The sequence below is a fragment of the Scyliorhinus torazame genome, chromosome 19 (genome assembly GCF_047496885.1).
Source record: "Scyliorhinus torazame isolate Kashiwa2021f chromosome 19, sScyTor2.1, whole genome shotgun sequence".
Taxonomy (NCBI): Eukaryota; Metazoa; Chordata; class Chondrichthyes; order Carcharhiniformes; family Scyliorhinidae; genus Scyliorhinus; species Scyliorhinus torazame.
Window position 1 is genome coordinate 7,188,616 of NC_092725.1, and position 26,885 is coordinate 7,215,500.

Genomic DNA, 26,885 nt, shown 5'->3' on the forward strand with positions numbered 1-26,885 from the left:
ACTGTATCGAGTCACTGTTTATTCAGCAGGGTGAGGATCACTCACTGTGTAACTGTACAGAGTCACTGTTTATTCAGCAGGGTGAGGGTCACTCACTGTGTAACTGTACAGAATCACTGTTTATTCAGGGTGAGGATCACTCACTGTGTAACAGTACAGAGTCACTGTTTATTCAGGGTGAGGATCACACACTGTGTAACTGGACAGAGTCACTGTTTATTCAGCAGCGTGAGGATCACTCACTGTGTAACTGGACAGAGTCACTGTTTATTCAGGGTGTGGATCACTCACTGTGTAACTGTACAGAATCACTGTTTATTCAGGGTGAGGATCACTCACTGTGTAACTGTACAGAGTCACTGTTTATTCAGCAGGGTGAGGATCACTCACTGTGTAACTGGACAGAGTCACTTTTTATTCAGGGTGAGGATCACTCACTGTGTAACTGTACAGAATCACTGTTTATTCAGGGTGAGGATCGCACACTGTGTAACTGGACAGAGTCACTGTTTATTCAGCAGGGTGAGGATCACTCACTGTGTAACTGGACAGAGTCACTGTTTATTCAGCATGGTGAGGATCACTCACTGTGTAACTGTACAGAGTCACTGTTTATTCAGGGTGAGGATCACTCACTGTTTAACTACAGAGTCACTGTTTATTCAGGGTGAGGATCACTCACCGTGTAACTGGACAGAGTCACTGTTTATTCACGGTGAGGATCACTCACTGTGTAACTGTACAGAGTCACTGTTTATTCAGGGTGAGGATCACTCACTGTGTAACTGTACAGAATCACTGTTTATTCAGGGTGACGATCGCACACTGTGTAACTGGACAGAGTCACTGTTTATTCAGGGTGAGGATCACTCACTGTGTAACTGGACAGAGTCACTGTTTATTCAGGCTGAGGATCACTCACTGTGTACCTGTACAGAGTCACTGTTTATTCAGCAGGGTGAGGATCACTCACTGTGTAACTGTACAGTGTCACTGTTTATTCAGGGTGAGGATCACACTGTGTAAATGTACAGAGTCACTGTTTATTCAGAGTGAGGGTCACTCACTGTGTAACTGTACAGAGTCACTGTTTATTCAGCAGGGTGAGGATCACTCACTGTGTAACTGTACAGAGTCACTGTTTATTCAGCAGGGTGAGGATCACTCACTGTGTAACTGTACAGCGTCACTGTTTATTCAGCAGGGTGAGGATCACTCACTGTGTAACTGTACAGGGTCACTGTTTATTCAGGGTGAGGATCACTCACTGTGTAACTGTACAGAGTCACTGTTTATTCAGCAGGGTGAGGGTCACTCACTGTGTAACTGTACAGAGTCACTGTTTATTCAGCAGGGTGAGGATCACTCACTGTGTAACTGTACAGGGTCACTGTTTATTCAGGGTGAGGATCACTCACTGTGTAACTGTACAGAGTCACTGTTTATTCAGAGTGAGGGTCACTCACTGTGTAACTGTACAGAGTCACTGTTTATTCAGCAGGGTGAGGATCACTCACTGTGTAACTGCACAGAGTCACTGTTTATTCAGCAGGGTGAGGATCACTCACTGTGTAACTGTACAGAGTCACTGTTTATTCAGGGTGAGGATCACTCACTGTGTAACTGTACAGAGTCACTTGTTTATTCAGGGTGAGGATCACTCACTGTGTAACTGTACAGAGTTACTGTTTATTCAGGGTGAGGATCACTCACTGTGTAACTGTACAGAGTCACTGTTTATTCAGCAGGGTGAGGATCACTCACTGTGTAACTGTACCGAGTCACTGTTTATTCAGCAGGGTGAGGATCACTCACTGTGTAACTGTACAGAGTCACTGTTTATTCAGAGTGAGGATCACTAACTGTGTAACTGTACAGGGTCACTGTTTATTCAGTGTGAGGATCACTCACTGTGTAACTGTACAGAGTCACTGTTTATTCAGGTTGAGGATCACTCACTGTGTAACTGCACAGAATCACTGTTTATTCAGCAGGGTGAGGATCACTCACTGTGTAACTGTACAGAGTCACTGTTTATTCAGGTTGAGGATCACTCACTGTGTAACTGTACAGAGTCACTGTCTATTCAGGGTGAGGATCACTCACTGTGTAACTGTACAGAGTCACTGTTTATTCAGGGTGAGGATCACTCACTGTGTAACTGTACAGAGTCACTGTTTATTCAGAGTGAGGATCACACACTGTGTAACTGTACAGAGTCACTGTTTATTCAGGGTGAGGATCACTCACTGTGTAACTGTACAGAGTCACTGTTTATTCAGGGTGAGGATCACTCACTGTGTAACTGTACACAGTCACTGTTTATTCAGGGTGAGGGTCACTCACCGTGTAACTGTACAGAGTCACTGTTTATTCAGGGTGAGGATCACTCACTGTGTAACTGTACACAGTCACTGTTTATTCAGAGTGAGGATCACTCACTGTGTAACTGCACAGAGTCACTGTTTATTCAGCAGTGTGAGGATCACTCACTGTGTAACTGTACAGAGTAACTGCTTATTCAGGGTTTGGATCACTCACTGTGTAACTGTACAGAGTCTCTGTTTATTCAGCAGGGTGAGGATCACTCACTGTGTAACTGTACAGAGTCACTGTTTATTCTGTGTGAGGATCACTCACTGTGTAACTGGACAGAGTCACTGTTTATTCAGGGTGAGGATCACTCACTGTGTAACTGTACAGAGTCACTGTTTATTCAGCAGGGTCAGGATCACTCACTGTGTAACTGTACAGAGTCACGGTTTTTTCAGGGTGAGGATCACTCACTGTGTAACTGTACAGAGTCACGGTTTTTTCAGGGTGTGGATCACTCACTGTGTAACTGTACAGAATCACTGTTTATTCAGTGTGAGGATCACTCACTGTGTAACTGCACAGAGTCACTATTTATTCAGCAGGGTGAGGGTCAGTCTCTGTGTAACTGTACAGAGTCACTGTTTATTCAGGGCGAGGATCACTCACTGTGTAACTGTACAGAGTCACTGTTTATTCAGCAGGGAAAGGATCACTCACTGTGTAACTGTATCGAGTCACTGTTTATTCAGCAGGGTGAGGATCACTCACTGTGTAACTGTACAGAGTCACTGTTTATTCAGCAGGGTGAGGGTCACTCACTGTGTAACTGTACAGAGTCACTGTTTATTCAGGGTGAGGATCACTCACTGTGTAACTGTACAGAATCACTGTTTATTCAGGGTGAGGATCACTCACTGTGTAACAGTACAGAGTCACTGTTTATTCAGGGTGAGGATCACACACTGTGTAACTGGACAGAGTCACTGTTTATTCAGCAGGGTGAGGATCACTCACTGTGTAACTGGACAGAGTCACTGTTTATTCAGGGTGTGGATCACTCACTGTGTAACTTTACAGAATCACTGTTTATTCAGGGTGAGGATCACTCACTGTGTAACTGTACAGAGTCACTGTTTATTCAGCAGGGTGAGGATCACTCACTGTGTAACTGGACAGAGTCACTTTTTATTCAGGGTGAGGATCACTCACTGTGTAACTGTACAGAATCACTGTTTATTCAGGGTGAGGATCGCACACTGTGTAACTGGACAGAGTCACTGTTTATTCAGCAGGGTGAGGATCACTCACTGTGTAACTGGACAGATTCACTGTTTATTCAGCATGGTGAGGATCACTCACTGTGTAACTGTACAGAGTCACTGTTTATTCAGGGTCAGGATCACTCACTCTTTAACTACAGAGTCACTGTTTATTCAGGGTGAGGATCACTCACCGTGTAACTGGAGAGAGTCACTGTTTATTCACGGTGAGGATCACTCACTGTGTAACTGTACAGAGTCACTGTTTATTCAGGGTGAGGACCACTCACTGTGTAACTGTACAGAATCACTGTTTATTCAGGGTGAGGATCGCACACTGTGTAACTGGACAGAGTCACTGTTTATTCAGCAGGGTGAGGATCACTCACTGTGTAACTGTACAGAGTCACTGTTTATTCAGGGTGAGGATCACTCACTGTGTAACTGGACAGAGTCACTGTTTATTCAGGGTGAGGATCACTCACTGTGTAACTGTACAGAGTCACAGTTTATTCAGCAGGGTGAGGATCACTCACTGTGTAACTGCACAGAGTCACTGTTTATTCAGGGTGAGGATCACTCGCTGTGTAACTGTACAGAATCACTGTTGATTCAGGGTGAGGATCACTCACAGTGTAACTGTACAGAGTCACTGTTTATTCAGCAGAGTGAGGATCACTCACTGTGTAACTGGACAGAGTCACTGTTTATTCCGCAGGGTGAGGATCACTCACTGTGTAACTGGACAGAGTCACTGTTTATTCAGGGTGAGGATCACTCACTGTGTAACTGGACAGAGTCACTGTTTATTCAGGGTGAGGATCACTCACTGTGTAACTGTACAGAGTCACTGTTTATTCATGGTGAGGATCACGCACTGTGTAACTGTACAGAATCACTGTTTATTCAGGGTGAGGGTCACTCACTGTGTAACTGTACAGAGTCACTGTTTATTCAGCAGGGTGAGGATCACTCACTGTGTAACTGTACAGAGTCACTGTTTATTCAGGGTGAGGATCACTCACTGTGTAACTGTACAGAGTCACTGTTTATTCAGGGTGAGGATCACTCACTGTGTAACATTACAGAGTCACTGTTTATTCAGGGTGAGGATCACTCACTGTGTAACTGTACAGTGTCACTGTTTATTCAGGGTGAGGATCACTCACTGTGTACCTGTACAGAGTCACTGTTTATTCAGCAGGGTGAGGATCACTCACTGTGTAACTGTACAGTGTCACTGTTTATTCAGGGTGAGGATCACCCACTGTGTAAGTGTACAGAGTCACTGTTTATTCAGAGTGAGGGTCACTCACTGTGTAACTGTACAGAGTCACTGTTTATTCAGCAGGGTGCGGATCACTCACTGTGTAACTGTACAGAGTCACTGTTTATTCAGCATGGTGAGGATCACTCACTGTGTAACTGTACAGAGTCACTGTTTATTCAGCAGGGTGAGGATCACTCACTGTGTAACTGTACAGGGTCACTGTTTATTCAGGGTGAGGATCACTCACTGTGTAACTGTACAGAGTCACTGTTTATTCAGCAGGGTGAGGGTCACTCACTGTGTAACTGTACAGAGTCACTGTTTATTCCAGGGTGAGGATCACTCACTGTGTAACTGTACAGGGTCACTGTTTATTCAGGGTGAGGATCACTCACTGTGTAACTGTACAGAGTCACTGTTTATTCAGAGTGAGGGTCACTCACTGTGTAACTGTACAGAGTCACTGTTTATTCAGCAGGGTGAGGATCACTCACTGTGTAACTGCACAGAGTCACTGTTTATTCAGCAGGGTGAGGATCACTCACTGTGAAACTGTACAGAGTCACTGTTTATTCAGGGTGATGATCACTCACTGTGTAACTGTACAGAGTTACTGTTCATTCAGGGTGAGGATCACTCACTGTGTAACTGTATAGAGTCACTGTTTATTCAGGGTGAGGATCACTCACTGTGTAACTGTACAGAGTCACTGTTTATTCAGGGTGAGGATCACTCACTGTGTAACTGGACAGAGTCACTGTTTATTCAGGGTGAGGATCACTCACTGTGTAACTGTACAGAGTTACTGTTTATTCAGGGTGAAGATCACTCACTGTGTAACTGGGCAGAGTCACTGTTTATTCAGGGTGAGGATCACTCACTCTGTAACTGGACAGAGTCACTGTTTATTCAGCAGGGTGAGGATCACTCACTGTGTAACTGTACAGAGTCACTGTTTATTCAGGTTGAGGATCACTCACTGTGTAACTGGACAGAGTCACTGTTTATTCAGCAGGGTGAGGATCACTCACTGTGTAACTGTACAGAGTCACTGTTTATTCAGCAGGGTGAGGGTCACTCACTGTGTAACTGTACAGAGTCACTGTTTATTCAGGGTGAGGGTCACTCACTGTGTAACTGTACAGAGTCACTGTTTATTCAGCAGGGTGAGGATTACTCACTGTGTAACTGTACAGAGTCACTGTTTATTCAGGGTGAGGGTCACTCACTGTGTAACTGTACAGAGTCACTGTTTATTCAGCAGGGTGAGTATCACTCACTGTGTAACTGTACAGAGTCACTGTTTATTCAGCAGGGTGAGGATCACTCACTGTGTAACTGTACAGAGTCACTGTTTATTCAGGTTGAGGATCACTCACTGTGTAACTGGACAGAGTCACTGTTTATTCAGCAGGGTGAGGATCACTCACTGTGTAACTGTACAGAGTCACTGTTTATTCTGGGTGAGGATCACTCACTGTGTAACTGGACAGAGTCACTGTTTATTCAGGGTGAGGATCACTCACTGTGTAACTGGACAGAGTCACTGTTTATTCAGCAGGGTCAGGATCACTCACTGTGTAACTGTACAGAGTCACGGTTTTTTCAGGGTGAGGATCACTCACTGTGTAACTGTACAGAGTCACGGTTTTTTCAGGGTGTGGATCACTCACTGTGTAACTGTACAGAATCACTGTTTATTCAGTGTGAGGATCACTCACTGTGTAACTGCACAGAGTCACTATTTATTCAGCAGGGTGAGGGTCAGTCTCTGTGTAACTGGACAGAGTCACTGTTTATTCTGGGCGAGGATCACTCACTGTGTAACTGTACAGAGTCACTGTTTATTCAGCAGGGAAAGGATCACTCACTGTGTAACTGTATCGAGTCACTGTTTATTCAGCAGGGTGAGGATCACTCACTGTGTAACTCTACAGAGTCACTGTTTATTCAGCAGGGTGAGGGTCACTCACTGTGTAACTGTACAGAATCACTGTTTATTCAGGGTGAGGATCACTCACTGTGTAACAGTACAGAGTCACTGTTTATTCAGGGTGAGGATCACACACTGTGTAACTGGACAGAGTCACTGTTTATTCAGCAGGGTGAGGATCACTCACTGTGTAACTGGACAGAGTCACTGTTTATTCAGGGGGTGGATCACTCACTGTGTAACTGTACAGAATCACTGTTTATTCAGGGTGAGGATCACTCACTGTGTAACTGTACAGAGTCACTGTTTATTCAGCAGGGTGAGGAATACTCACTGTGTAACTGGACAGAGTCACTTTTTATTCAGGGTGAGGATCACTCACTGTGTAACTGTACAGAATCACTGTTTATTCAGGGTGAGGATCGCACACTGTGTAACTGGACAGAGTCACTGTTTATTCAGCAGGGTGAGGATCACTCACTGTGTAACTGGACAGAGTCACTGTTTATTCAGGGTGTGGATCACTCACTGTGTAACTGTACAGAATCACTGTTTATTCAGGGTGAGGATCACTCACTGTGTAACTGTACAGAGTCACTGTTTATACAGCAGGGTGAGGATCACTCACTGTGTAACTGGACAGAGTCAGTTTTTATTCAGGGTGAGGATCACTCACTGTGTAACTGTACAGAGTCACTGTTTATTCAGGTTGAGGATCACTCACTGTGTAACTGTACAGAGTCACTGTTTATTCAGGGTGAGGGTCACTCACTGTGTAACTGTACAGAGTCACTGTTTATTCAGGTTGAGGATCACTCACTGTGTAACTGTACAGAGTCACTGTTTATTCAGGTTGAGGGTCACTCACTGTGTAACTGTACAGAGTCACTGTTTATTCAGGTTGAGGATCACTCACTGTGTAACTGTACAGAGTCACTGTTTATTCAGGGTGAGGATCACTCACTGTTTAACTACAGAGTCACTGTTTATTCAGGGTGAGGATCACTTACCGTGTAACTGGACAGAGTCACTGTTTATTCACGGTGAGGATCACTCGCTGTGTAACTGTACAGAATCACTGTTTATTCAGGGTGACGATCGCACACTGTGTAACTGGACAGAGTCACTGTTTATTCAGGGTGAGGATCACTCACTGTGTAACTGGACAGAGTCACTGTTTATTCAGGGTGAGGATCACTCACTGTGTAACTGTACAGAGTCACAGTTTATTCAGCAGGGTGAGGATCACTCACTGTGTAACTGCACAGAGTCACTGTTTATTCAGGGTGAGGATCACTCGCTGTGTAACTGTACAGAGTCACTGTTGATTCAGGGTGAGGATCACTCACAGTGTAACTGTACAGAGTCACTGTTTATTCAGCAGAGTGAGGATCACTCACTGTGTAACTGGACAGAGTCACTGTTTATTCCGCAGGGTGAGGATCACTCACTGTGTAACTGGACAGAGTCACTGTTTATTCAGGGTGAGGATCACTCACTGTGTAACTGGACAGAGTCACTGTTTATTCAGGGTGAGGATCACTCACTGTGTAACTGTACAGAATCACTGTTTATTCAGGGTGAGGATCGCACACTGTGTAACTGGACAGAGTCACTGTTTATTCAGCAGGGTGAGGATCACTCACTGTGTAACTGTACAGAGTCACTGTTTATTCAGCAGGGTGAGGATCACTCACTGTGTAACTGTACAGAGTCACTGTTTATTCAGCAGGGTGAGGATCACTCACTGTGTAACTGTACAGAGTCACTGTTTATTCAGGGTGAGGATCACTCACTGTGTAACTGTACAGAGTCACTGTTTATTCAGGGTGAGGATCACTCACTGTGTAACTGTACAGAGTCACTGTTTATTCAGGGTGAGGATCACTCACTGTGTAACTGTACAGAGTCACTGTTTATTCAGAGTGAGGGTCACTCACTGTGTAACTGTACAGAGTCACTGTTTATTCAGCAGGGAGAGGATCACTCACTGTGTAACTGTACAGGGTCACTGTTTATTCAGGGTGAGGATCACTCACTGTGTAACTGTACAGAGTCACTGTTTATTCAGCAGGGTGAGGGTCACTAACTGTGTAACTGTACAGAGTCACTATTTATTCAGCAGGGTGAGGATCACTCACTGTGTAACTGTACAGGGTCACTGTTTATTCAGGGTGAGGATCACTCACTGTGTAACTGTACAGAGTCACTGTTTATTCAGAGTGAGGGTCACTCACTGTGTAACTGTACAGAGTCACTGTTTATTCAGCAGGGTGAGGATCACTCACTGTGTAACTGCACAGAGTCACTGTTTATTCAGCAGGGTGAGGATCACTCACTGTGTAACTGTACAGAGTCACTGTTTATTCAGGGTGAGGATCACTCACTGTGTAACTGTACAGAGTTACTGTTTATTCAGGGTGAGGGTCACTCACTGTGTAACTGTACAGAGTCACTGTTTATTCAGCAGGGTGAGGATCACTCACTGTGTAACTGTACCGAGTCACTGTTTATTCAGCAGGGTGAGGATCACTCACTGTGTAACTGTACAGAGTCACTGTTTATTCAGGGTGAGGGTCACTCACTGTGTAACTGTACAGACTCACTGTTTATTTAGCAGGGTGAGGATCACTCACTGTGTAACTGTACAGAGTCACTGTTTATTCAGCAGGGTGAGGATCACTCACTGTGTAACTGTACAGAGTCACTGTTTATTCAGGTTGAGGATCACTCACTGTGTAACTGGACAGAGTCACTGTTTATTCAGCAGGGTGAGGATCACTCACTGTGTAACTGTACAGAGTCACTGTTTATTCTGGGTGAGGATCACTCACTGTGTAACTGGACAGAGTCACTGTTTATTCAGGGTGAGGATCACTCACTGTGTAACTGGACAGAGTCACTGTTTATTCAGCAGGGTCAGGATCACTCACTGTGTAACTGTACAGAGTCACGGTTTTTTCAGGGTGAGGATCACTCACTGTGTAACTGTACAGAGTCACCGTTTTTTCAGGGTGTGGATCACTCACTGTGTAACTGTACAGAATCACTGTTTATTCAGTGTGAGGATCACTCACTGTGTAACTGCACAGAGTCACTATTTATTCAGCAGGGTGAGGGTCAGTCTCTGTGTAACTGGACAGAGTCACTGTTTATTCTGGGCGAGGATCACTCACTGTGTAACTGTACAGAGTCACTGTTTATTCAGCAGGGAAAGGATCACTCACTGTGTAACTGTATCGAGTCACTGTTTATTCAGCAGGGTGAGGATCACTCACTGTGTAACTCTACAGAGTCACTGTTTATTCAGCAGGGTGAGGGTCACTCACTGTGTAACTGTACAGAATCACTGTTTATTCAGGGTGAGGATCACTCACTGTGTAACAGTACAGAGTCACTGTTTATTCAGGGTGAGGATCACACACTGTGTAACTGGACAGAGTCACTGTTTATTCAGCAGGGTGAGGATCACTCACTGTGTAACTGGACAGAGTCACTGTTTATTCAGGGGGTGGATCACTCACTGTGTAACTGTACAGAATCACTGTTTATTCAGGGTGAGGATCACTCACTGTGTAACTGTACAGAGTCACTGTTTATTCAGCAGGGTGAGGAATACTCACTGTGTAACTGGACAGAGTCACTTTTTATTCAGGGTGAGGATCACTCACTGTGTAACTGTACAGAATCACTGTTTATTCAGGGTGAGGATCGCACACTGTGTAACTGGACAGAGTCACTGTTTATTCAGCAGGGTGAGGATCACTCACTGTGTAACTGGACAGAGTCACTGTTTATTCAGGGTGTGGATCACTCACTGTGTAACTGTACAGAATCACTGTTTATTCAGGGTGAGGATCACTCACTGTGTAACTGTACAGAGTCACTGTTTATTCAGCAGGGTGAGGATCACTCACTGTGTAACTGGACAGAGTCAGTTTTTATTCAGGGTGAGGATCACTCACTGTGTAACTGTACAGAGTCACTGTTTATTCAGGTTGAGGATCACTCACTGTGTAACTGTACAGAGTCACTGTTTATTCAGGGTGAGGGTCACTCACTGTGTAACTGTACAGAGTCACTGTTTATTCAGGTTGAGGATCACTCACTGTGTAACTGTACAGAGTCACTGTTTATTCAGGTTGAGGGTCACTCACTGTGTAACTGTACAGAGTCACTGTTTATTCAGGTTGAGGATCACTCACTGTGTAACTGTACAGAGTCACTGTTTATTCAGGGTGAGGATCACTCACTGTTTAACTACAGAGTCACTGTTTATTCAGGGTGAGGATCACTTACCGTGTAACTGGACAGAGTCACTGTTTATTCACGGTGAGGATCACTCGCTGTGTAACTGTACAGAATCACTGTTTATTCAGGGTGACGATCGCACACTGTGTAACTGGACAGAGTCACTGTTTATTCAGGGTGAGGATCACTCACTGTGTAACTGGACAGAGTCACTGTTTATTCAGGGTGAGGATCACTCACTGTGTAACTGTACAGAGTCACAGTTTATTCAGCAGGGTGAGGATCACTCACTGTGTAACTGCACAGAGTCACTGTTTATTCAGGGTGAGGATCACTCGCTGTGTAACTGTACAGAGTCACTGTTGATTCAGGGTGAGGATCACTCACAGTGTAACTGTACAGAGTCACTGTTTATTCAGCAGAGTGAGGATCACTCACTGTGTAACTGGACAGAGTCACTGTTTATTCCGCAGGGTGAGGATCACTCACTGTGTAACTGGACAGAGTCACTGTTTATTCAGGGTGAGGATCACTCACTGTGTAACTGGACAGAGTCACTGTTTATTCAGGGTGAGGATCACTCACTGTGTAACTGTACAGAATCACTGTTTATTCAGGGTGAGGATCGCACACTGTGTAACTGGACAGAGTCACTGTTTATTCAGCAGGGTGAGGATCACTCACTGTGTAACTGTACAGAGTCACTGTTTATTCAGCAGGGTGAGGATCACTCACTGTGTAACTGTACAGAGTCACTGTTTATTCAGCAGGGTGAGGATCACTCACTGTGTAACTGTACAGAGTCACTGTTTATTCAGGGTGAGGATCACTCACTGTGTAACTGTACAGAGTCACTGTTTATTCAGGGTGAGGATCACTCACTGTGTAACTGTACAGAGTCACTGTTTATTCAGGGTGAGGATCACTCACTGTGTAACTGTACAGAGTCACTGTTTATTCAGAGTGAGGGTCACTCACTGTGTAACTGTACAGAGTCACTGTTTATTCAGCAGGGAGAGGATCACTCACTGTGTAACTGTACAGGGTCACTGTTTATTCAGGGTGAGGATCACTCACTGTGTAACTGTACAGAGTCACTGTTTATTCAGCAGGGTGAGGGTCACTAACTGTGTAACTGTACAGAGTCACTATTTATTCAGCAGGGTGAGGATCACTCACTGTGTAACTGTACAGGGTCACTGTTTATTCAGGGTGAGGATCACTCACTGTGTAACTGTACAGAGTCACTGTTTATTCAGAGTGAGGGTCACTCACTGTGTAACTGTACAGAGTCACTGTTTATTCAGCAGGGTGAGGATCACTCACTGTGTAACTGCACAGAGTCACTGTTTATTCAGCAGGGTGAGGATCACTCACTGTGTAACTGTACAGAGTCACTGTTTATTCAGGGTGAGGATCACTCACTGTGTAACTGTACAGAGTTACTGTTTATTCAGGGTGAGGGTCACTCACTGTGTAACTGTACAGAGTCACTGTTTATTCAGCAGGGTGAGGATCACTCACTGTGTAACTGTACCGAGTCACTGTTTATTCAGCAGGGTGAGGATCACTCACTGTGTAACTGTACAGAGTCACTGTTTATTCAGGGTGAGGATCTCTCACTGTGTAACTGTACAGAGTCAGTGTTTATTCAGGGTGAGGATCACTCACTGTGTAACTGTATAGAGTCACTGTTTATTCAGGGTGAGGATCACTCACTGTGTCACTGTACAGAGTCACTGTTTATTCAGGGTGAGGATCACTCACTGTGTAACTGGACAGAGTCACTGTTTATTCAGGGTGAGGATCACTCACTGTGTAACTGTACAGAGTTACTGTTTATTCAGGGTGAAGATCACTCACTGTGTAACTGGGCAGAGTCACTGTTTATTCAGGGTGAGGATCACTCACTCTGTAACTGGACAGAGTCACTGTTTATTCAGCAGGGTGAGGGTCACTCACTGTGTAACTGTACAGAGTCACTCTTTATTCAGCAGGGTGAGGGTCACTCACTGTGTAACTGTACAGAGTCACTGTTTATTCAGGGTGAGGGTCACTCACTGTGTAACTGTACAGAGTCACTGTTTATTCAGGGTGAGGGTCACTCACTGTGTAACTGTACAGAGACACTGTTTATTCAGCAAGGTGAGGATCACTCACTGTGTAACTGTACAGAGTCACTGTTTATTCAGCAGGGTGTGGATCACTCACTGTAACTGTACAGAGTCACTGTTGATTCAGCAGGCTGAGGTTCACTCACTGCGTAACTGTACAAAGTCACTGTTTATTCAGCAGGGTGAGGATCACTCACTGTGTAACTGTACAGAGTCACTGTTTATTCAGGGTGAGGATCACTCACTGAGTAACTGTACAGAGTCACTGTTTATTCAGGGTGAGGATCACTCACTGTGTAACTGTACAGAGTCACTGTTTATTCAGCAGGGTGAGGATCACTCACTGTGTAACTGTACAGAGTCAATGTTTATTCAGGGTGAGGACCACTGACTGTGAAACTGTACAGAGTCACTCTTTATTCAGGGCGAGGATCACTCACTGTGTAACTGTACAGAGTCACTCTTTATTCAGGGCGAGGATCACTCACTGTGTAACTGTACAGAGTCTCAGTTTATTCAGCAGGGTGAGGATCACTCACTGTGTAACTGTACAGAGTCACTGTTTATTCAGGGTGAGGATCACTCACTGTGTAACTGTACAGAGTCACTGTTTATTCAGGGTGAGGATCACTCACTGTGTAACTGTACAGAGTCACTGTTTATTCAGGGTGAGGATCACTCACTGTGTAACTGTACAGAGTCACTGTTTATTCAGCAGGGTGAGGATCACTCACTGTGTAACTGTACAGAGTCACTGTTTATTCAGCAGGGTGAGGATCACTCACTGTGTAACTGTACAGAGTCACTGTTTATTCAGGGTGAGGGTCACTCACTGTGTAACTGTACAGAGTCACTGTTTATTCAGCAGGGTGAGGGTCACTCACTGTGTAACTGTACAGAGTCACTGTTTATTCAGCAGGGTGAGGATCACTCACTGTGTAACTGTACAGAGTCACTGTTTATTCAGGGTGAGGATCACTCACTGTGTAACTGTACAGAGTCACTGTTTATTCAGCAGGGTGAGGATCACTCACTGTGTAACTGTACAGAGTCACTGTTTATTCAGCAGGGTGAGGATCACTCACTGTGTAACTGTACAGAGTCACTGTTTATTCAGGATGAGGTTCAGTCACTGTGTAACTGTACAGAGTCACTGTTTATTCAGGGTGAGGATCACTCACTGTAACTGGACAGAGTCACTGTTTATTCAGCAGGGTGAAGATCACTCACTGTGTAACTGTACAGAGCCACTGTTCATTCAGGGTGAGGATCACTCACTGTGTAACTGTACAGAGTCACTGTTTATTCAGGGTGAGGATCACTCACTGTGTAACTGTACAGAGTCACTGATTATTCAGCAGGGTGAGGATCACTCACTGTGTAACTGTACAGAGTCACTGTTTATTCAGAGTGAGGATCACTCACTGTGTAACTGTACACAGTCACTGTTTATTCAGGGTGAGGATCATTCACTGTGTAACTGTACAGAGTCACTGTTTATTCAGCAGGGAGAGGATCACTCACTGTGTAACTGTACAGGGTCACTGTTTATTCAGGGTGAGGATCACTCACTGTGTAACTGTACAGAGTCACTGTTTATTCAGCAGGGTGAGGGTCACTAACTGTGTAACTGTACAGAGTCACTATTTATTCAGCAGGGTGAGGATCACTCACTGTGTAACTGTACAGGGTCACTGTTTATTCAGGGTGAGGATCACTCACTGTGTAACTGTACAGAGTCACTGTTTATTCAGAGTGAGGGTCACTCACTGTGTAACTGTACAGAGTCACTGTTTATTCAGCAGGGTGAGGATCACTCACTGTGTAACTGCACAGAGTCACTGTTTATTCAGCAGGGTGAGGATCACTCACTGTGTAACTGTACAGAGTCACTGTTTATTCAGGGTGAGGATCACTCACTGTGTAACTGTACAGAGTTACTGTTTATTCAGGGTGAGGGTCACTCACTGTGTAACTGTACAGAGTCACTGTTTATTCAGCAGGGTGAGGATCACTCACTGTGTAACTGTACCGAGTCACTGTTTATTCAGCAGGGTGAGGATCACTCACTGTGTAACTGTACAGAGTCACTGTTTATTCAGGGTGAGGATCACTCACTGTGTAACTGTACAGAGTCACTGTTTATTCAGGGTGAGGATCACTCACTGTGTAACTGTATAGAGTCACTGTTTATTCAGGGTGAGGATCACTCACTGTGTCACTGTACAGAGTCACTGTTTATTCAGGGTGAGGATCACTCACTGTGTAACTGGACAGAGTCACTGTTTATTCAGGGTGAGGATCACTCACTGTGTAACTGTACAGAGTTACTGTTTATTCAGGGTGAAGATCACTCACTGTGTAACTGGGCAGAGTCACTGTTTATTCAGGGTGAGGATCACTCACTCTGTAACTGGACAGAGTCACTGTTTATTCAGCAGGGTGAGGGTCACTCACTGTGTAACTGTACAGAGTCACTCTTTATTCAGCAGGGTGAGGGTCACTCACTGTGTAACTGTACAGAGTCACTGTTTATTCAGGGTGAGGGTCACTCACTGTGTAACTGTACAGAGTCACTGTTTATTCAGGGTGAGGGTCACTCACTGTGTAACTGTACAGAGACACTGTTTATTCAGCAAGGTGAGGATCACTCACTGTGTAACTGTACAGAGTCACTGTTTATTCAGCAGGGTGTGGATCACTCACTGTAACTGTACAGAGTCACTGTTGATTCAGCAGGCTGAGGATCACTCACTGCGTAACTGTACAAAGTCACTGTTTATTCAGCAGGGTGAGGATCACTCACTGTGTAACTGTACAGAGTCACTGTTTATTCAGGGTGAGGATCACTCACTGAGTAACTGTACAGAGTCACTGTTTATTCAGGGTGAGGATCACTCACTGTGTAACTGTACAGAGTCACTGTTTATTCAGGGTGAGGATCACTCACTGAGTAACTGTACAGAGTCACTGTTTATTCAGGGTGAGGATCACTCACTGAGTAACTGTACAGAGTCACTGTTTATTCAGGGTGAGGATCACTCACTGTGTAACTGTACAGAGTCACTGTTTATTCAGGGTGAGGATCACTCACTGAGTAACTGTACAGAGTCACTGTTTATTCAGGGTGAGGATCACTCACTGTGTAACTGTACAGATTCACTGTTTTTTCAGCAGGGTGAGGATCACTCACTGTGTAACTGTACAGAGTCACTGTTTATTCAGGGTGAGGATCACTCACTGAGTAACTGTACAGAGTCACTGTTTATTCAGGGTGAGGATCACTCACTGTGTAACTGTACAGAGTCACTGTTTATTCAGGGTGAGGATCACTCACTGAGTAACTGTACAGAGTCACTGTTTATTCAGGGTGAGGATCACTCACTGTGTAACTGTACAGATTCACTGTTTTTTCAGCAGGGTGAGGATCACTCACTGTGTAACTGTACAGAGTCACTGTTTATTCAGGGTGAGGATCACTCACTGTGTAACTGTACAGAGTCACTGTTTATTCAACAGGGTGAGGATCACTCACTGTGTAACTGTACAGAGTCACTGTTTATTCAGGGTGAGGACCACTGACTGTGAAACTGTACAGAGTCAATGTTTATTCAGGGTGAGGATCACTCACTGTGTAACTGTACAGAGTCACTGTTTATTCAGGGTGAGGATCACTCACTGTGTAACTGAACAGTCACTGTTTATTCAGCAGGGTGAGGATCACTCACTGTGTAACTGTACAGAGTCACTGTTTATTCAACAGGGTGAGGATTACTCACTGTGTAACTGTACAGAGTCACTGTTTATTCAGGGTGAGGATCACTCACTGTGTAACTGTACAGAGTCACTGTTTATTCAGGGTGAGGGTCATTCACTGTGTAACTGTACAGAGTCACTGTTTATTCAGGGTGAGGATCACTCACTGTGTAACTGTACAGAGTCACTGATTATTCAGGGTGAGGATCACTCACTGTGTAACTGTACAGAGTCACTGTTTATTCAGGGTGAGGATCACTCACTGAGTAACTGTACAGAGTCACTGTTTATTCAGCAGGGTGAGGATCACTCACTGTGTAACTGTACAGAGTCACTGTTTATTCAGCAGGGTGAGGATCACTCACTGTGTAACTGTACAGAGTCACTGTTTATTCAGGGTGAGGACAACTGACTGTGAAACTGTACAGAGTCACTCTTTATTCAGGGCGAGGATCACTCACTGTGTAACTGTACAGAGTCTCAGTTTATTCAGCAGGGTGAGGATCACTCACTGTGTAACTGTACAGAGTCACTGTTTATTCAGCAGGGTGAGGATCACTCACTGTGTAACTGTACAGAGTCACTGTTTATTCAGCAGGGTGAGGATCACTCACTGTGTAACTGTACAGAGTCACTGTTTATTCAGGGTGAGGGTCACTCACTGTGTAACTGTACAGAGTCACTGTTTATTCAGGGTGAGGGTCACTCACTGTGTAACTGTACAGAGTCACTGTTTATTCAGCAGGGTGAGAATCACTCACTGTGTAACTGTACAGAGTCACTGTTTATTCAGGGTGAGGACCACTGACTGTGAAACTGTACAGAGTCACTCTTTATTCAGGGCGAGGATCACTCACTGTGTAACTGTACAGAGTCACTCTTTATTCAGGGCGAGGATCACTCACTGTGTAACTGTACAGAGTCTCAGTTTATTCAGCAGGGTGAGGATCACTCACTGTGTAACTGTACAGAGTCACTGTTTATTCAGCAGGGTGAGGATCACTCACTGTGTAACTGTACAGAGTCACTGTTTATTCAGCAGGGTGAGGATCACTCACTGTGTAACTGTACAGAGTCACTGTTTATTCAGGGTGAGGGTCACTCACTGTGTAACTGTACAGAGTCACTGTTTATTCAGCAGGGTGAGGGTCACTCACTGTGTAACTGTACAGAGTCACTGTTTATTCAGCAGGGTGAGGATCACTCACTGTGTAACTGTACAGAGTCACTGTTTATTCAGGGTGAGGATCACTCACTGTGTAACTGTACAGAGTCACTGTTTATTCAGCAGGGTGAGGATCACTCACTGTGTAACTGTACAGAGTCACTGTTTATTCAGCAGGGTGAGGATCACTCACTGTGTAACTGTACAGAGTCACTGTTTATTCAGGATGAGGTTCAGTCACTGTGTAACTGTACAGAGTCACTGTTTATTCAGGGTGAGGATCACTCACTGTAACTGGACAGAGTCACTGTTTATTCAGCAGGGTGAAGATCACTCACTGTGTAACTGTACAGAGCCACTGTTCATTCAGGGTGAGGATCACTCACTGTGTAACTGTACAGAGTCACTGTTTATTCAGGGTGAGGATCACTCACTGTGTAACTGTACAGAGTCACTGATTATTCAGCAGGGTGAGGATCACTCACTGTGTAACTGTACAGAGTCACTGTTTATTCAGAGTGAGGATCACTCACTGTGTAACTGTACAGAGTCACTGTTTATTCAGGGTGAGGATCATTCACTGTGTAACTGTACAGAGTCACTGTTTATTCAGGGTGAGGATCACTCACTGTGTAACTGTACAGAGTCACTGTTTATTCAGCAGGGTGAGGATCACTCACTGTGTAACTGTACAGAGTCACTGTTTATTCAGCAGGGTCAGGATCACTCACTGTGTAACTGTACAGAGTCACTGTTTATTCAGGGTGAGGATCACTCACTGTGTAACTGTACAGAGTCACTGTTTATTCAGGGTGAGGATCACTCACTGTGTAACTGTACAGAGTCACTGTTTATTCAGGGTGAGGATCACTCACTGTGTAACTGTACAGAGTCACTGTTTATTCAGCAGGGTGAGGATCACTCACTGTGTAACTGTACAGAGTCACTGTTTATTCAGCAGGGTGAGGATCACTCACTGTGTAACTGTACAGAGTCACTGTTTATTCAGCAGGGTGAGGATCACTCAGTGTGTAACTGTACACAGTCACTGTTTATTCAGCAGGGTGAGGATCACTCACTGTGTAACTGTACAGAGTCACTGTTTATTCAGCAGGGTGAGGATCACTCACTGTGTAACTGTACAGAGTCACTGTTTATTCAGCAGGGTGAGGATCACTCACTGTGTAACTGTACAGAGTCACTGTTTATTCAGCAGGGTGAGGATCACTCACTGTGTAACTGTACAGAGTCACTGTTTATTCAGCAGGGTGAGGATCACTCACTGTGTAACTGTACAGAGTCACTGTTTATTCAGGGTGAGGATCACTCACTGTGTAACTGTACAGAGTCACTGTTTATTCAGGGTGAGGATCACTCACTGTGTCACTGTACAGAGTCACTGTTTATTCAGGGTGAGGATCACTCACTGTGTAACTGGACAGAGTCACTGTTTATTCAGGGTGAGGATCACTCACTGTGTAACTGTACAGAGTTACTGTTTATTCAGGGTGAAGATCACTCACTGTGTAACTGGGCAGAGTCACTGTTTATTCAGGGTGAGGATCACTCACTCTGTAACTGGACAGAGTCACTGTTTATTCAGCAGGGTGAGGGTCACTCACTGTGTAACTGTACAGAGTCACTCTTTATTCAGCAGGGTGAGGGTCACTCACTGTGTAACTGTACAGAGTCACTGTTTATTCAGGGTGAGGGTCACTCACTGTGTAACTGTACAGAGTCACTGTTTATTCAGGGTGAGGGTCACTCACTGTGTAACTGTACAGAGACACTGTTTATTCAGCAAGGTGAGGATCACTCACTGTGTAACTGTACAGAGTCACTGTTTATTCGGCAGGGTGTGGATCACTCACTGTAACTGTACAGAGTCACTGTTGATTCAGCAGGGTGAGGATCACTCACTGTGTAACTGTACAGAGTCACTGTTTATTCAGGGTGAGGATCACTCACTGAGTAACTGTACAGAGTCACTGTTTATTCAGGGTGAGGATCACTCACTGTGTAACTGTACAGAGTCACTGTTTATTCAGAGTGAGGATCACTCACTGTGTAACTGTACAGAGTCACTGTTTATTCAGGGTGAGGGTCACTCACTGTGTAACTGTACAGAGTCACTGTTTATTCAGAGTGAGGATCACTCACTGTGTAACTGTACAGAGTCACTGTTTATTCAGGGTGAGGATCACTCAATGAGTAACTGTACAGAGTCACTCTTTATTCAGGGTGAGGATCACTCACTGTGTAACTGTACAGAGTCACTGTTTATTCAGGGTGAGGATCACTCACTGAGTAACTGTACAGAGTCACTGTTTATTCAGGGTGAGGGTCACTCACTGTGTAACTGTACAGAGTCACTGTTTATTCAGGGTGAGGATCACTCACTGAGTAACTGTACAGAGTCAATGTTTATTCAGGGTGAGGACCACTGACTGTGAAACTGTACAGAGTCACTGTTTATTCAGCAGGGTGAGGATCACTCACTGTGTAACTGTACAGAGTCACTGTTTATTCAGGGTGAGGATCACTCACTGAGTAACTGTACAGAGTCACTGTTTATTCAGGGTGAGGATCACTCACTGAGTAACTGTACAGAGTCAATGTTTATTCAGGGTGAGGATCACTCACTGAGTAACTGTACAGAGTCACTGTTTATTCAGGGTGAGGATCACTCACTGTGTAACTGTACAGAGTCACTGTTTATTCAGAGTGAGGATCACTCACTGTGTAACTGTACAGAGTCACTGTTTATTCAGGGTGAGGATCACTCACTGTGTAACTGTACAGAGTCAATGTTTATTCAGGGTGAGGACCACTGACTGTGAAACTGTACAGAGTCACTCTTTATTCAGGGCGAGGATCACTCACTGAGTAACTGTACAGAGTCACTGTTTATTCAGCAGGGTGAGGATCACTCACTGTGTAACTGTACAGAGTCACTGTTTATTCAGCAGGGTGAGGATCACACACTGTGTAACTGTACAGAGTCACTCTTTATTCAGGGCGAGGATCACTCACTGTGTAACTGTACAGAGTCTCAGTTTATTCAGCAGGGTGAGGATCACTCACTGTGTAACTGTACAGAGTCTCAGTTTATTCAGCAGGGTGAGGATCACTCACTGTGTAACTGTACAGAGTCTCAGTTTATTCAGCAGGGTGAGGATCACTCACTGTGTAACTGTACAGAGTCACTGTTTATTCAGCAGGGTGAGGATCACTCACTGTGTAACTGTGCAGAGTCACTGTTTATTCAGCAGGGTGAGGATCACTCACTGTGTAACTGTACAGAGTCACTGTTTATTCAGGGTGAGGGTCACTCACTGTGTAACTGTACAGAGTCACTGTTTATTCAGCAGGGTGAGGGTCACTCACTGTGTAACTGTACAGAGTCACTGTTTATTCAGCAGGGTGAGGATCACTCACTGTGTAACTGTACAGAGTCACTGTTTATTCAGGGTGAGGATCACTCACTGTGTAACTGTACAGAGTCACTGTTTATTCAGCAGGGTGAGGATCACTCACTGTGTAACTGTACAGAGTCACTGTTTATTCAGCAGGGTGAGGATCACTCACTGTGTAACTGTACAGAGTCACTGTTTATTCAGGATGAGGTTCAGTCACTGTGTAACTGTACAGAGTCACTGTTTATTCAGGGTGAGGATCACTCACTGTAACTGGACAGAGTCACTGTTTATTCAGCAGGGTGAAGATCACTCACTGTGTAACTGTACAGAGCCACTGTTCATTCAGGGTGAGGATCACTCACTGTGTAACTGTACAGAGTCACTGTTTATTCAGGGTGAGGATCACTCACTGTGTAACTGTACAGAGTCACTGATTATTCAGCAGGGTGAGGATCACTCACTGTGTAACTGTACAGAGTCACTGTTTATTCAGAGTGAGGATCACTCACTGTGTAACTGTACAGAGTCACTGTTTATTCAGGGTGAGGATCATTCACTGTGTAACTGTACAGAGTCACTGTTTATTCAGGGTGAGGATCACTCACTGAGTAACTGTACAGAGTCACTGTTTATTCAGCAGGGTGAGGATCACTCACTGTGTAACTGTACAGAGTCACTGTTTATTCAGCAGGGTCAGGATCACTCACTGTGTAACTGTACAGAGTCACTGTTTATTCAGGGTGAGGATCACTCACTGTGTAACTGTACAGAGTCACTGTTTATTCAGGGTGAGGATCACTCACTGTGTAACTGTACAGAGTCACTGTTTATTCAGGGTGAGGATCACTCACTGTGTAACTGTACAGAGTCACTGTTTATTCAGCAGGGTGAGGATCACTCACTGTGTAACTGTACAGAGTCACTGTTTATTCAGCAGGGTGAGGATCACTCACTGTGTAACTGTACAGAGTCACTGTTTATTCAGCAGGGTGAGGATCACTCAGTGTGTAACTGTACACAGTCACTGTTTATTCAGCAGGGTGAGGATCACTCACTGTGTAACTGTACAGAGTCACTGTTTATTCAGCAGGGTGAGGATCACTCACTGTGTAACTGTACAGAGTCACTGTTTATTCAGCAGGGTGAGGATCACTCACTGTGTAACTGTACAGAGTCACTGTTTATTCAGCAGGGTGAGGATCACTCACTGTGTAACTGTACAGAGTCACTGTTTATTCAGCAGGGTGAGGATCACTCACTGTGTAACTGTACAGAGTCACTGTTTATTCAGGGTGAGGATCACTCACTGTGTAACTGTACAGAGTCACTGTTTATTCAGGGTGAGGATCACTCACTGTGTAACTGTACAGAGTCACTGTTTATTCAGGGTGAGGATCACTCACTGTGTAACTGTACAGAGTCACTGTTTATTCAGGGTGAGGATCACTCACTGTGTAACTGTACAGAGTCACTGTTTATTCAGGGTGAGGATCACTCACTGTGTAACTGTACAGAGTCACTGTTTATTCAGCAGGGTGAGGATCACTCACTGTGTAACTGTACAGAGTCACTGTTTATTCAGCAGGGTGAGGATCACTCACTGTGTGACTGTACAGAGTCACTGATTATTCAGCAGGGCGAGGATCACTCACTGTGTAACTGTACAGAGTCACTGTTTATTCAGCAGGGTGAGGATCACTCACTGTGTAACTGTACAGAGTCACTGTTTATTCAGGGTGAGGATCACTCACTGTAACTGGACAGTGTCACTGTTTATTCAGCAGGGTGAAGATCACTCACTGTGTAACTGTACTGAGTCACTGTTTATTCAGCAGGGTGAGGATCACTCACTGTGTAACTGTACAGAGTCACTGTTTATTCAGCAGGGTGAGGATCACTCACTGTGTAACTGTACAGAGTCACTGTTTATTCAGCAGGGTGAAGATCACTCACTGTGTAACTGTACAGAGTCACTGTTTATTCAGCAGGGTGAGGATCACTCACTGTGTAACTGTACAGAGTCACTGTTTATTCATCAGGGTGAGGATCACTCACTGTGTAACTGTACAGAGTCACTGTTAATTCAGGGTGAGGATCACTCACTGTGTAACTGTACAGAGTCACTGTTTATTCAGCAGGGTGAGGATCACTCACTGTGTAACTGTACCGAGTCACTGTTTATTCAGAGTGAGGGTCACTCACTGTGTAACTGTACAGAGTCACTGTTTATTCAGAGTGAGGATCACTCACTGTGTAACTGTACCGAGTCACTGTTTATTCAGCAGTGTGAGGATCACTCACTGTGTAACTGTACAGTCACTGTTTATTCAGCAGGGTGAGGATCACTCACTGTGTAACTGCACAGAGTCACTGTTTATTCAGGGTGAGGATCACTCACTGTGTAACTGTACAGAGTCACAGTTTATTCAGAGTGAGGATCACTCACTGTGTAACTGCACAGAGTCACTGTTTATTCAGAGTGAGGATCACTCACTGTGTAACTGTACAGAGTCACTGTTTATTCAGGGTGAGGATCACTCACTGTGTAACTGTACAGAGTCACTGTTTATTCAGCAGGGTGAGGATCACTCTCTGTGTAACTGTACTGAGTCACTGTTTATTCAGCAGGGTGAGGATCACTCACTGTGTAACTGTACAGAGTCACTGTTTATTCAGCAAGGTGAGGATCACTCACTGTGTAACTGTACAGAGTTACTGTTTATTCAGAGTGAGGGTCACTCACTGTGTAACTGTACAGAGTCACTGTTTATTCAGCAGGGTGAGGATCACTCACTGTGTAACTGTACAGAGTCACTGTTTATTCAGCAGGGTGAGGATCACTCACTGTGTAACTGTACAGAGTCACTGTTTATTCAGCAGGGTGAGGATCACTCACTGTGTAACTGTACAGAGTCACTGTTTATTCAGGGTGACTATCACTCACTGTGTAACTGTACAGAGTCACTGTTTATTCAGGGTGAGGATCACTCACTGTGTAACTGTACAGAGTCACTGATTATTCAGCAGGGTGAGGATCACTCACTGTGTAACTGTACAGAGTCACTGTTTATTCAGAGTGAGGATCACTCACTGTGTAACTGTACAGAGTCACTGTTTATTCAGGGTGAGGATCATTCACTGTGTAACTGTACAGAGTCACTGTTTATTCAGGGTGAGGATCACTCACTGTGTAACTGTACAGAGTCACTGTTTATTCAGGGTGAGGATCACTCACTGTGTAACTGTACAGAGTCACTGTTTATTCAGCAGGGTGAGGATCACTCACTGTGTAACTGTACAGAGTCACTGTTTATTCAGCAGGGTCAGGATCACTCACTGTGTAACTGTACAGAGTCACTGTTTATTCAGGGTGAGGATCACTCACTGTGTAACTGTACAGAGTCACTGTTTATTCAGGGTGAGGATCACTCACTGTGTAACTGTACAGAGTCACTGTTTATTCAGGGTGAGGATCACTCACTGTGTAACTGTACAGAGTCACTGTTTATTCAGCAGGGTGAGGATCACTCACTGTGTAACTGTACAGAGTCACTGTTTATTCAGCAGGGTGAGGATCACTCACTGTGTAACTGTACAGAGTCACTGTTTATTCAGCAGGGTGAGGATCACTCAGTGTGTAACTGTACACAGTCACTGTTTATTCAGCAGGGTGAGGATCACTCACTGTGTAACTGTACAGAGTCACTGTTTATTCAGCAGGGTGAGGATCACTCACTGTGTAACTGTACAGAGTCACTGTTTATTCAGCAGGGTGAGGATCACTCACTGTGTAACTGTACAGAGTCACTGTTTATTCAGCAGGGTGAGGATCACTCACTGTGTAACTGTACAGAGTCACTGTTTATTCAGCAGGGTGAGGATCACTCACTGTGTAACTGTACAGAGTCACTGTTTATTCAGGGTGAGGATCACTCACTGTGTAACTGTACAGAGTCACTGTTTATTCAGGGTGAGGATCACTCACTGTGTAACTGTACAGAGTCACTGTTTATTCAGGGTGAGGATCACTCACTGTGTAACTGTACAGAGTCACTGTTTATTCAGGGTGAGGATCACTCACTGTGTAACTGTACAGAGTCACTGTTTATTCAGGGTGAGGATCACTCACTGTGTAACTGTACAGAGTCACTGTTTATTCAGCAGGGTGAGGATCACTCACTGTGTAACTGTACAGAGTCACTGTTTATTCAGCAGGGTGAGGATCACTCACTGTGTGACTGTACAGAGTCACTGATTATTCAGCAGGGCGAGGATCACTCACTGTGTAACTGTACAGAGTCACTGTTTATTCAGCAGGGTGAGGATCACTCACTGTGTAACTGTACAGAGTCACTGTTTATTCAGGGTGAGGATCACTCACTGTAACTGGACAGTGTCACTGTTTATTCAGCAGGGTGAAGATCACTCACTGTGTAACTGTACAGAGTCACTGTTTATTCAGCAGGGTGAGGATCACTCACTGTGTAACTGTACAGAGTCACTGTTTATTCAGCAGGGTGAGGATCACTCACTGTGTAACTGTACAGAGTCACTGTTTATTCAGCAGGGTGAAGATCACTCACTGTGTAACTGTACAGAGTCACTGTTTATTCAGCAGGGTGAGGATCACTCACTGTGTAACTGTACAGAGTCACTGTTTATTCATCAGGGTGAGGATCACTCACTGTGTAACTGTACAGAGTCACTGTTAATTCAGGGTGAGGATCACTCACTGTGTAACTGTACAGAGTCACTGTTTATTCAGCAGGGTGAGGATCACTCACTGTGTAACTGTACCGAGTCACTGTTTATTCAGAGTGAGGGTCACTCACTGTGTAACTGTACAGAGTCACTGTTTATTCAGAGTGAGGATCACTCACTGTGTAACTGTACCGAGTCACTGTTTATTCAGCAGTGTGAGGATCACTCACTGTGTAACTGTACAGTCACTGTTTATTCAGCAGGGTGAGGATCACTCACTGTGTAACTGCACAGAGTCACTGTTTATTCAGGGTGAGGATCACTCACTGTGTAACTGTACAGAGTCACAGTTTATTCAGAGTGAGGATCACTCACTGTGTAACTGCACAGAGTCACTGTTTATTCAGAGTGAGGATCACTCACTGTGTAACTGTACAGAGTCACTGTTTATTCAGGGTGAGGATCACTCACTGTGTAACTGAACAGAGTCACTGTTTATTCAGCAGGGTGAGGATCACTCTCTGTGTAACTGTACTGAGTCACTGTTTATTCAGCAGGGTGAGGATCACTCACTGTGTAACTGTACAGAGTCACTGTTTATTCAGCAGGGTGAGGATCACTCACTGTGTAACTGTACAGAGTTACTGTTTATTCAGAGTGAGGGTCACTCACTGTGTAACTGTACAGAGTCACTGTTTATT

At 44.6% G+C, this 26,885-nt stretch overlaps 1 long non-coding RNA gene across 1 annotated transcript in view; it reads left to right on the forward strand.

Annotated features, from left to right (window-relative positions):
• Nucleotides 1-26,885, forward strand: part of LOC140395851 (uncharacterized) — a 130,168-nt gene that overhangs the window by 72,114 nt on the left and 31,169 nt on the right. The window lies entirely within an intron of this gene.